Raw genomic sequence first — 12,579 nt, 5'->3', positions numbered from 1 at the left:
GGCTCCGGAAAGCCCGGCGCCAGGCCAAGCAAGTGGGAGTGCTCAGTGAAGGCCGAGCAGGGCGGAGCTGCCCGCACCTGGGAAAATGGAGGCAGCACCGGGCGGTGAGTGGCCTGGTGGTGCAGGTGGGAGCCGCGTGGGCATCCACCCCCCGAACAGAGCTGTGCCAGGGATCACTCACAGTGCTGTGCCAGGTCGGGTGCTCGCTCTCTGTCTCTGGTTTGCCGCCTTTCCCAGTTCTCGGCCGCTGCCGCCTCGGGCTCTCCCAGGAGTCTTCTTTAATGCCGGCCTGAAACCTCGAATCCTGAATAGGGCAGCTGGCCGCCTTCAGCGCGGCCCCGGCCTCCGGGATCCTGGCTGCATCCACAGCAGCCCTGGCGCCGTGTTCCCTGTTTCGAGCCTTGCTTTTGCAGCTAAGAAACAGTTCTTTTCCTGCTCCATACTTCAAAGCTATTGCCTGTAAATGAGGCAGCCTCTCCTGCCGGGGGCAAATTGGCGGTCACCCCCCCACGACCGGTCAGCAGCAGCAGTCCTCCCTTAAGAGATGGCGAGAGGAAGGTCCACAAGTTTCCCGGCTGCCTGAGGCCCCGTGGCCACCTTTTCCACCTCAGCTACTCCGCGCCAGCCGCCGCAGCCGCCGCCATCTTGAAAACTTGCTTAATATTTTTGATTAATATTCAGTGGTTATATACTCCTTAAACTTTAATACCACCTACATGTTCGATTAAACTTCAAACACTTCAACAGAGTAGACATATTAATCTGAGAAACCAAATCTAGGTAGCAGATTTTTATAAATCTAATCAGGTTTACAAATAGAACAAATTCTATTAAGCATTTTTAAGTATCTTAAACAGTCTAAACAAAGAGCCCAGTGACTACAAAATGTGTAATTATACCTCTATAAACACAATTTACACAAAATCATCAGTATTATAGGATTGAATAATTTCTTCATTTTCTCTGCACTTATTTTTATATCTTTGGTACTCACCTAACCAAGAGGACCAGGACCTAGCATTTCAGGCCACCTAAGGTTCACAGGGTAAAACCGTGGGTATATGTCACAGAGTGTGGGTTGAATGCGTGAGGCAGCCACGTGACTAAATGGACAGCAAACCTTGAGACTGGGAGTCTCCAGGTCTGGGTGTGACAATCCAAGCACTGATGCGGTACATTTCTTTTTGTGGCCAAATTTGTCTTTTTTTTGTCTGTTGAATTTTTAAAATCCTTGCTCCTCAGTTGGGATCTAATCAGTTACCTATGTTTCTTTCTTTTTTTTTTTTTTTTTTTTTGCAAACCATTGTTCGAGGAGGTTTTCCAAGTTCTTGGATATCACTCTTCTCCATGATGTACACAACCCTGAGATAAGTCTTGTATGCCTCCTACCTCAGGAGGCAGTTTCTCCCCTTTCTATCTTAAAATCTTTTTGTGTCTCATTGACCATCAATCTGTTCTCAACTTGTCAGAAATAATTTCACTAAAAGTTGAAATATATTGGAAAAAACAGTGTAGAATTTAGGTATTGTTTTATTAGATTCCTTGTTGAGGGCATAATAGGTTCTACAGAGTTTAACAGGAAACCCGTCTAAGTAAACCAATTCCTAAAATATTCATTAGTCATTTATAATAAAATTAACCTGGGCAGTTGTACATAATAATTTTACAGACAGAAAACTTCTGATTTTCAGATTTTGAGAAGCATACAGACATTCACATTAAAGGGAGAATGAAGTCATATCTTACTTTCTTAAAAAAACTCCTTTTTTGGGTCATGTGGAGTAATATTTTTTAAAATGTGCACAAACAGCCTCTCCATTGGCACATTAAGCTCGTTCCAATAATTGGACCTGGCCAGCCACAAATATCAGATTTACAGAGTGTTTCTAAGTAAAACTATTATTCTTTCATTTCTATTTAGTCACATCAGAGTAATTGAGGTTAATTTTCATATAATAAAATTTAAATAATTTTGTAACCTCTAGCGGTCAAATATTCGAAAGCACAGAGCCGAGTTTTGATGCTTTTGCTAATAAAAGGTTCTCTGTTCTTATTCCTTGCCTTTGAAAATAGAGAGTAATAGAAAATAGACTAAAATTTGAAACTACTCAAAGTTAGTAAGTGGCAATGTTACTTTCCAAATCTGAACCTTGTGATGAAATTTCTTTTTAGTTTGAAGTTTCTCTCTTGTTTTGCTGGGGGTGGGTTTTGTGATCTCATGACAAAGCTATTCTAACATGCTCTCTTTCTTGAACCTTCTCTCCCTTTCCCAATACTTTGTGAAGGCAGCTCTGGCATCTCCATCTCGTTCACTGTAGGTCATCATAAGGTCTGGGATTCAAGGAGCCATGCCACCAGCTCCATAAGACGAGCTCCAGCCATCTTTGCCAGAATATTAAATCCTGAACCCACAGAGAACACTCCTATGTGAATCGACTCTCTCTGTGCAGCCTCATTCTCCCCATCCCTCTAACACCCACAAGACCAGAGGCCTTACTTTCTCTCCTCATCCTCCAAGTAGGAATTAGTGAGATTTGGCACTTCTTGGTCAGGTGTCTATTTCCTGTTTGCTCAGGTTATGATGCTGAGAGCTGACCCTCATTACTATTTTGGAGGTAGTCAGGAGAACAGGAGGTAGGCAGGCATCATTTTACAGCTGCTGCATGTGAGGTCTTTGTGTGTCCCTCGGCAGGGGAGGCTGTTCTCTGGCCTCTTATGTAGCAAGGGAAAAGCATGGCCTCAGCTGACCTGGAGGCTTCAGGGAAACTGAGGCTTCAAGATCTATAGATACATATCCCCATGCCAAGAAGGTTCTATCCCTTCTTTGTCAGGTCCTCGACTTTAAGATAGGATGCTGCTTGTTTATTCTCCTTTGCAGTTCTGCCACCCTATGGTCAAATCTTAAGTCCACTTTTCAGTAAGATCCACCCTTGGACTGTAGGGTGCAAAGGTCTCTTTGGATGGTGCCATGGGGCCTTGTAGCTGTCAGAGTGCTGTGACTGACAGTTGGTGGACTCGAGCCTTTCTTCAGGGCTCTAGGCTAGACAGGGCTGGGGTCAGGGTAAGGCAATAGAGGAGCCTCACCTCAGGTATAGAATTTTTGTGGGAGCCAAAAAACTCAGTAACCAAGGTAAATAATATTTCTATGCAATGTTCTAAAATTTGAAATGAATATAAACAGAATGAACAAAATTTCAAAATTTGAAATTGAGGAATTAGAGTATATTAAAATGTTTTTTATCTTGATTACTGAGTTATTTGGTGTCTGCTTAATTTCTAAGGTTGCCTCTCCCAAATCCCAACCCTCAAGCAGGTAGCAAAAGACAGTCAATTCCATGACATATCCAATCACCCCATAGCACTCAAGTGCTACGGCAGCTGCCTGAACCAATGCTTCCCTTTCCACCTGCTCCTCCCCACCAATTCTGTCAGGTGAGACTCCCAATCACTGTGGTGCTGCAGAATGCTGAGAGTTGTCACCCACAGTGGGACAGACCCACTGACTGCTGGCGTCAGGGGCCTTGTTGCCTTCTGACCAGAGAGTGGTCCAGTTCCAGAAACCCAAGTGGAGTTTCTGCTTTCTGTATCCACTTCAGTTTAACTCAGGAATCCATCCTGGAAAGAAGGAGTGAGGGGCAGGGAGACTGAGAAAGGGAAGGCTTTAAGTTCAATAAAGTCTTCATTATCAAGCTTTATTGTTGAGGGCAACTAAAGTCCAATCTTCCTGGTATCCTGTCAGAATTAGCCCTCCAGAGGTTCCAGGTTAAGGCATTTACCCTAGAACTGAGAGTTTTTCCTGGGGGCATGGGCTCCCCCAGGCTTGCTTTGAAGGCTTTGGAGAAATCTTGGAGCAGAAAAGCAGAGGAACTCTGCAGCTTGGACTGGAAACGGGGAGGGGGATGCCGTCGGTGTGCAGGGAACTGGTCACTGAAGCTGCAGCTGAGACTGAGGGAAGCTGAGAGGTCTTAATGCAGGCTCACGAAGCCGCTGCCCCTTGTGGCTGTGGTCCCCTGGGCTGAGAAGCCTGCCAGAGGTAGGATGTATGGTCTCCATCCATTGAGAGAGGTCTGAGATGGAGAGATAAGTATTTGAGTTATTATTTAGTTAACAAATACTAAGCCCCTCCTTTGTGCCTCATACTGCTCTAGGCAGTTAGGGTACATGTGTCTTGCTGACAGTTACATTCTAACTGTCAACTGTCATTCTAACACACGGAACTGTCTAGACAAATCCAGGAGCATTAGACAATGGAGAAGAGAAAGAAGAGCCCCTAGGATGAAATTCTGGGGAATGTGAGCACTTATGGGTAAGGGAGGGAAAGGGGCACCAAAGAAAGAAACAGAAAAGTGTCTCCTGGAGAGGCAGGATAGCCAGGAGAACTCCAGGGAAACCAGGGGAGCAACTGTAGCGGGGAGAGAGAGACAGACAGACAGAAAGAGAAAGAGAGAGAGAAAACCACAGTAATATGTTGAACTTTCAGAAGGAGGGCACAAACATAAGGATACTAGAGATGGGAGGGAGGAAAGGAGAGGGAAGCGGGGTTGGGGAGCAATTGGTCAGGTGGGCTGAGGCAAGCAGGGACATACACCTTGGCCCTGCCCCCCAGGAGGCGAGGTTCAGCACAGGAGGGCTCTTGTCACTCCGTGTCTCTACTAGCCGTGTGAACCCGCCCCATGTCTGATGTCCCTAGCGTCATCCACCTCATTTGGGGTGGATGTGGTCAGGCAACCCCTCTAAGGTGAACCCAGTCCACGAAACTGAGACCCTGGGAACTTTGTGAATTCAGCTGCAGGGCAAGCTGGGAGCTGGTGCCCAAAGGTGGGGAAGAAAGGGGTCCCAGCAGGCTTGTGACAGGACGATGGGAAACAAGCCTGGGAAGGGCCCTCTGTGCCAACCCCAGGGTTCACAGAGGGGCAAGTGCGCACGCCTGGCCAGATGGGCAGACTTGGCTGGAGTGTGGCCCAGCTCAGGGTGAGACACTAAGCAGGACCTGCTCTGGTGCTCGGGCTCCTCGGGGCAGAGTACAGGCCTGAGGAGTTTGCCTGGGGCAGAGTGGGGGTGGCAGCTGAGGTGGGGGCATGGGTGCCTCACCCCAGGGCTGGAGCTCAGGGCTGGGCTGCTGCACATCTGGGACTGGAGCACCGTAAGCTGCTGCCCCTTGTACAGGGAATGCACTGTGGGACCCCACTGCAGCACCTGTGCATCACGCAGTGCTGTGAGTGTGTGTACATGCATGGTGGTGTGGTGTGTGTATATGTGTGGTGTGTGTAGTGTTGTGTGTGATATGTGTGTGGGTGTGGTCTTTTGTATGTATTGTGTGTGTATGGTGGGATGTGTATTGTGTGTTGTGTGTATTGTGTGGTTTGTGTACGTAGTGTGTTGTGTGTATTGCGTGTGTGTGGTGTGCTGTGTGGTGTGTTGTGTGTATGTGAGCACGTGTGCATGTTTTCACAACCTCTTAGTGAGGAGGATGAAGAAAAGCAAGCTGCATTTGATTCTCTGTGCTTGCAAGTGTAGCCGGATGAGTCGTAAAATATTTTAATATTTGTTTTGAACTTTATCAGTGATCAGACTGCTCCGAAAACTAGTTTGGGTACCTACAGCTTCTCCTCCTTACTATTTCCCAAGAGATAGCAGAGCCTGTTAATGAGGAGCAGAGGCCGGGGCCAGAATGCTTGGGTTTGAATTGTGGCTCTGACACTGCTTAGCTGTTCACGTCATGCAGGCTGGTTAACCTTTCTGTGCCTTGACGTACTCACCTGTCTTATAGAACTGCTGTGAGGATTCAGTGAGTTACAACACATGAAGCTTTTGCACTTGTGCTGGGCACAGGCTGAGCCTTCCATGGCTGGCAGCTCCCATGGCTGTCATGTGCTCTCTGGCCTATGGTCTGTTTCCTCTCACAAACTCTTCCACATCTGCTCCTGGGGCCTTGCTGTTTCTTCCCCGAGCATCCCTGGCTGCTGTTCCTAGTTGTAACAGCTTCTTTACTTCTGTTCTGTATCTTACTTTTCAAGTTTCCTATTTTGGCTCCCTCACCCTTCTTGTCAGTCAACTGACAGTGTTGTCTCAGACTTCACAGGCCCAACACTGTGCTAGGTGGGAATGCTGAGGAAATGTGAGACTCAGTCACTGCCATTCGAGAGAACGTGTTTATTGAGGGGAAGATGAGAATTCTTCTTTTTTTTTTTTTTTACTTTAAGAGTTTGAAAGTTTTACATTTATTTTCTCTTAAGTTGCTCCAACTGAGTGGGAGAAAATATATTACCACCAATATGATTTTTCTTTTTTAATTCAATTTTATTTATATTTAGCTTTGTGGGATACAGTGTGTTGGGTTTTTTTTAATTTTATTTTGTCGATATACATTGTGGTTGATTATTGTTGCCCCTTACCAAAACCTCCCTCCCTCCTCCCTCTCCTCCCTCCCCCCCAACAATGTCCTTTCTGTTTGCTAGTCGTATCAACTTCAAGGAATTGTAGTTGTTATGTCTTCTCCCCCCGCCCCCCCGGTTTTTGTGTGTGTGAATTTATTTATTTATTTTTAGCTCCCACCAATAAGTGAGAACATGTGGTATTTCTCTTTCTGTGCCTGACTTGTTTCACTTAATATAATTCTCTCAAGGTCCATCCATGTTGTTGCAAATGGCAGTATTTCATTCGTTTTTATAGCTGAGTAGTATTCCATTGTGTAGATGTACCACATTTTCCGTATCCACTCATCTGATGATGGGCATTTGGGCTGGTTCCAACTCTTGGCTATTGTAAAGAGTGCTGCGATGAACATTGGGGAACAGGTATACCTTCGACTTGATGATTTCCATTCCTCTGGGTATATTCCCAACAGTGGGATAGCTGGGTCATATGGTAGATCTATCTGCAATTGTTTGAGGAACCTCCATACCATTTTCCATAGAGGCTGCACCATTTTTCAGTCCCACCAACAATGAATGAGAGTTCCTTTTTCTCCACAACCTCGCCAGCATTTATTGTTCAGAGCCTTTTGGATTTTAGCCATCCTAACTGGGGTGAGATGGTATCTCAGTGTGATTTTGATTTGCATTTCCTGGATGCTGAGTGATGTTGAGCATTTTTTCATATGTCTGTTGGCCATTTGTATATCTTCCTTAGAGAAATGCCTACTTAGCTCTTTTGCCCATTTTTTAATTGGGTTGCTTGTTTTTTTCTTGTAAAGTTGTTTGAGTTCCTTATATATTCTGGATATTAATCCTTTGTCAGATGTATATTTTGCAAATATTTTCTCCCACTCTGTTGGTTGTCTTTTAACTCAGTTAATTGTTTCTTTTGCTGTGCAGAAGCTTTTTAGTTTGATATAATCCCAATTGTTTATTTTTCCTTTGGTTGCCCGTGCTCTTGGGGTCGTATTCATGAAGTCTGTGCCCAGTCCTATTTCCTGAAGTGTTTCTCCTATGTTTTCTTTAAGAAGTTTTATTGTTTCAGGGTGTATATTTAAATCCTTAATCCATTTTGAGTTGATTTTAGTATACGGTGAGAGGTATGGATCTAGTTTCATTCTCCTGCATATGGATATCCAGTTATCCCAGCACCATTTGCTGAAGAGGCAGTCCCTTCCCCAGTGAATAGGCTTGGTGCCTTTGTCAAAGATCAGATGGCAGTAAGTGTGTGGGTTGGTTTCTGGATTCTCTATTCTATTCCATTGATCAATGTGTCTGTTTTTATGCCAGTACCATACTGTTTTGGTTATTATAGCTTTGTAGTATAGCTTAAAGTCAGGTAGTGTTATGCCTCTAGCTTTATTTTTTTTTGCTCAGCATTGCTTTGGCTATGCATGGTCTTTTATTATTCCATATAAATGTCTGGATAGTTCTTTCCATTTCTGAGAAAAATGTCTTTGGAATTTTGATGGGGATTGCATTGAATTTGTATATCACTTTGGGTAGTATGGACATTTTCACTATGTTGATTCTTCCAATCCAAGAGCATGGGATATCTTTCCATCTTCTTGTATCCTCTCTAATATCTCTCAGCAGTGGTTTGTAGTTCTCATTATAGAGATTTTTCACCTCCTTGGTTAACTCAATTCCTAAGTATTTTACTTTTTGGTGGCTATTGTAAATGGGCAGGCTTTCTTGATTTCTCTTTCTGCATGTTCACTATTGGAGAAAAGAAATGCTGCTGATTTTGGTGTGTTGATTTTGTATCCTGCTACTGTGCTGAAATCATTTATCAATTCCAACAGTTTTTTTGTAGAGGTTTTAGGCTGTTCGATATATAGGATCATGTCATCTGCAAACAGGGACAGTTTGACTTCATCTTTTCCAATCTGGATGCCCTTTATTTCCTTCTCTTCTCTGATTGCTCTGGCTAGTACTTCCAACACTATGTTGAATAGGAGTGGTGAGAGTGGGCATCCTTGTCTAGTTCCTGTTCTTAAAGGAAAAGCTTTCAGCTTTTCCCCATTCAGGATGATATTGGCAGTGGGTTTGTCATATATGGCTTTAACTATGTTGAGATACTTTCCCTCTATACCTAACTTATAGAGGGTCTTTCTCATGAATGAGTGCTGAACTTTATCAAATGCTTTTTCAGCATCTATAGATATGATCATATGGTCCTTGTGTTTGAGTTTATTAATATGGTGTATCACATTTATTGATTTGTGTATGTTGAACCAACCTTGCATCCCTGGGATGAATCCCACTTGATCGTGGTGAATAATTTTACGTATGTGTTGCTGTATTCTGTTTGCTAGTATTTTAGTGAGGATTTTTGCATCTATATTCATCAAGGATATCAGCCTGTAGTTTTCTTTTTTGGTTATATCTTTACCTGGTTTTCCTATCAGGATGATGTTTGCTTCATAGAATGAGTTTGGGAGATTTGCTTCTGTTTCAGTCTTTTGGAATAGTTTGTAAAGAATCGGTGTCAATTCCTGTTTGAATGTTTGGTAAAATTCTGCTGTGAATCCATCTGGTCCTGGGCTTTTCTTTGTTGGGAGCCTTCTGATAACAGCTTCAATCTCCTTTATTGTTATAGGTCTGTTCAAATTTTCTACGTCTTTTTGGCTCAGTTTTGGGAGCTTGTGTGTGTCCAGAAATTTATCCATTTCCTCCAGATTTTCAAATTTGTTGGCGTATAGTTGTTTATAGTAGTCTCGAATGATTCCTTGTATTTCAGATGAATCAGTTGTAATATCGCCTTTTTCATTTCTAATTTTTGTTATTTGGATCTTCTCTCTTCTTTTTTTTGTTAGCCATGCTAATGGTTTGTCAATTTTATTTATCTTTTCAAAAAACCAACTTTTTGATTCATTGATCTTTTGTATTGTTTTTTGGGTTTCAATTTCATTAAGTTCTGCTCTGATCTTAATCATTTCTTTCTCTCTGCTAACTTTAGGTTTAGATTGTTCCTGTTTTTCTAGTTCTTTAAGGTGAAGTGTTAGGTTGTTCACTTGCCATCTTTCCATTCTTCTGAGGTGAGCATTTAATGCAATAAATTTTCCCCTCAATACTGCTTTTGCAGTATCCCACAGGTTTTGGTATGATGTATCATTATTTTCATTAGTTTCAATAAATTTTTTGATTTCCTGCTTGATTTCTTCTTGGACCCATATGTCATTAAGTAGAATGCTGTTTAATTTCCATGTGTTTGTATAGTTTCCAGAGTTTTGTTTGTTATTGATTTCTAGTTTTAATCCATTGTGGTCTGAGAAAATACATGGGATAATTCCAATTTTTTTGAATTTGTTGAGACTTGATTTGTGACCTAATATGTGATCTATCGTGGAGAATGATCCTTGTGCTGATGAGAAGAATGAATATTCTGAGGTTGTTGGATGGAATGTTCTGTAGATATCTGCCAAGTCCAATTGGTCTAGGGTATTGTTTAGATCTTGTGTTTCTCTGCTGATTCTTTGCCTAGATGATCTGTCCCATATTGACAGTGGGGTGTTCAGGTCCCCTGCTATTATGGTATTAGTGAGTATTTCCTTCTTTAGGTCTAATAGAGTTTGTTTTATAAATTTGGCTGCTCCGACATTGGGTGCATATATATTTATCATTGTTATGTCTTCTTGATGCATCAGTCCTTTTATCATTATGTAGTGTCCCTCATTGTCTCTTTTTATGGTTTGTAGTTTAAAGTGTATTTTGTTAGATATAGGAATAGCTACTCCAGCTCGTTTTTCTTTTCTGCTTGCATGGTAAATCTTTTTCCATCCTTTCACTCTTAGTCTGTGTGAATCTTTATGGGTGAGGTGGGTCTCTTGTAGGCAGCATATAGTTGCTTCCTCCTTTTTAATCCAGTCTGCCAATCTGTGTCTTTTGATTGGGGAATTTAAACCTTTTACATTAAGAGTTGTTATTGAAAGGTTTTGATTTATTCCTAGCACTTTATTCGTTGTTTGGTTGTCTTAGGTGTCTTTTGTTCCTTGCTCTCTGATTTACTGTTTGTTTTTTGTGTTTGTTGGTTCCTTAGGTTGTAGATAGCGTTTTTTGTTTGTTTGTTTTCTCTTCATGAATGCCATTTTTATTATACTAGTGGGTTTTGATTTTTCTTGGGTTTTAATGGCAGTGGTTGTTATTTTTCAGGAACCAAACCCAGTACTCCCTTGAGAATTTCTTGTAAGGGTGGTCATGTGGTAGTGAACTCCCACAGGTTTTGTTTGTCTGAGAAATATACTATTTGCCCCTCATTTCGGAAGCATAGCCTTGCAGGGTAGAGTATTCTTGGCTGGCAATCTTTGTCTTTTAGTATTTTGAAAATATCATCCCATTCCTTTCTAGCTTTTAGGGTTTGTGATGAAAAGTCTGATGTTAGCCTGATTGGGGCTCCCTTATAGGTGATTTGACGCTTCTCTCTTGCAGCTTTTAAGATTCTCTCTTTGTCTCTGAGTTTTGCCAACTTGACTATGACATGTCTTGGAGAAGGCCTTTTTGGGTTGAATACGTTTGGAGATCGTTGAGCTTCCTGGATCTGAAGATCTGTGATTTTTCCTATACCTGGGAAGTTTTCTGCCACTATTTTGTTGAATATGTTTTCAATGGAATCTCCATTTTCCTCCCCTTCTGGAATACCCATGACTCGGATATTTGAGCGCTTGAGGTTGTCTGATATCTCTCTCAGATTTTCTTCCATGTCCTTGATTCTTTTTTCTTTCTTTTTGTCTGCTTGTGTTATTTCAAACAGCCCATCTTCAAGTTCAGAGGTTCTCTCTTCAACTTCGACAAGCCTGCTGGTTAAACTCTCCGTTGTGTTTTTTATTTCGCTGAATAACTTCTTCAGTTCAGCAAGTTCTGCTACATTTTTTTTCAGGACATTGATTTCCTTGTATATTTCCTCTTTCAGATCCTGTATACTTTTCCTCATTTCATCATGATGTCTAGCTTAGTTTTCTCGTATCTCATTCAGTTTCCTTAGAATTATCACTCGAAATTCCTTGTCAGTCATTTCAAGGGCTTCTTGTTCTATAGGATCTAGAGTATGAGATTTATTCACTTTTGGTGGTGTACTTTCTTGATTTTTTGTATTTCTGGTGTCTTTTTTTTGGTGTTTATTCATTGTGGCAGGGGGTTTCACAGTCCACCGGTTTGAGACTAATGACTAACTAGGATGTTGCTGTGGTTGCCAATTTGGTATGGCTCCCGCCGTGACTGCTCAGTTGGCCTCTAGTGTCTTGTGTGTGTGGTTGCCTCGGGTCTTGGGCCACTCCAGGGAGCCACCTCTCTAGTCAGCTTGAACTCTGCTGGGCTGCTGGATCACGCGGCAGTACCGCAGGGTGTGTGGTCTCTGCTGAGCTTGTGCTTCTGTGCCCAACTTCTCCCTGTTTCTTGAGCTCTGGCCCGGGCTCCTGGGATGCACCGAGGCGCCGCAGAGCGTGTTGGCTCTGGAGAGCTTCCCGTTCCCCTACAGGATGTCTCCCTGTTCTGTGAGTGCTAGGCCAGGCTTGGGATGGAGCCGGGTGGTGGAAATGAAGCCTTCCTGCTGGATCACGTCGTGGTGGCCCTATAGGGTGTGTGTTTTCTGCCGAGTCTCTTCCTCCCTCGCTGGACGTCTCCCAGCTCTGTGCACACTGGGCAGGGCTGGGAATGGAGCCGGGTTGCAGCAGTGAAGCCTACCTGCTGGATCTCACAGTGGTGGCCCCGCAGGGTGTGTGTTTTCTGCCGAGTCTCCGCCTCCCTAGCCAAACGTCTCCCAGCTCTGTGCACACTGGGCTGGGCTGGGAATGGAGCCGGGTTGCAGCAGTGAAGCCTACCTGCTGGATCTCACAGTGGTGGCCCCGCAGGGTTTGTGTTTTCTGCCGAGTCTCCGCTTCCGTAGCCGGACGTCTCCCCCCTCTGTGCGCACTGGGCTGGGCTGGGAATGGAGCCAGGTGGCTGCAGTAAAGCCTACCTGCTGGATCTCGCAGTGGCGGCCCGCAGGGTTTGTGATTTCTGCCAAGTCTCCACCTCCCTAGCCGGACGTCTCCCAGCTCTGTGCACACTGGGCTGGGATGCTGGATCTCACAGTGGCAGCTCCGCAGGGTTTGTGATTTCTGCCGAGTCTCCGCCTCCCTTGCCCGACGTCTCTCCGCTCTGAGCGCACTGGGCTGGGCTGGGA

This window comes from Cynocephalus volans, chromosome 15 (assembly GCF_027409185.1).
Source record: "Cynocephalus volans isolate mCynVol1 chromosome 15, mCynVol1.pri, whole genome shotgun sequence".
Classification (NCBI taxonomy): Eukaryota; Metazoa; Chordata; class Mammalia; order Dermoptera; family Cynocephalidae; genus Cynocephalus; species Cynocephalus volans.
This window is presented reverse-complemented; position numbering follows the sequence as displayed.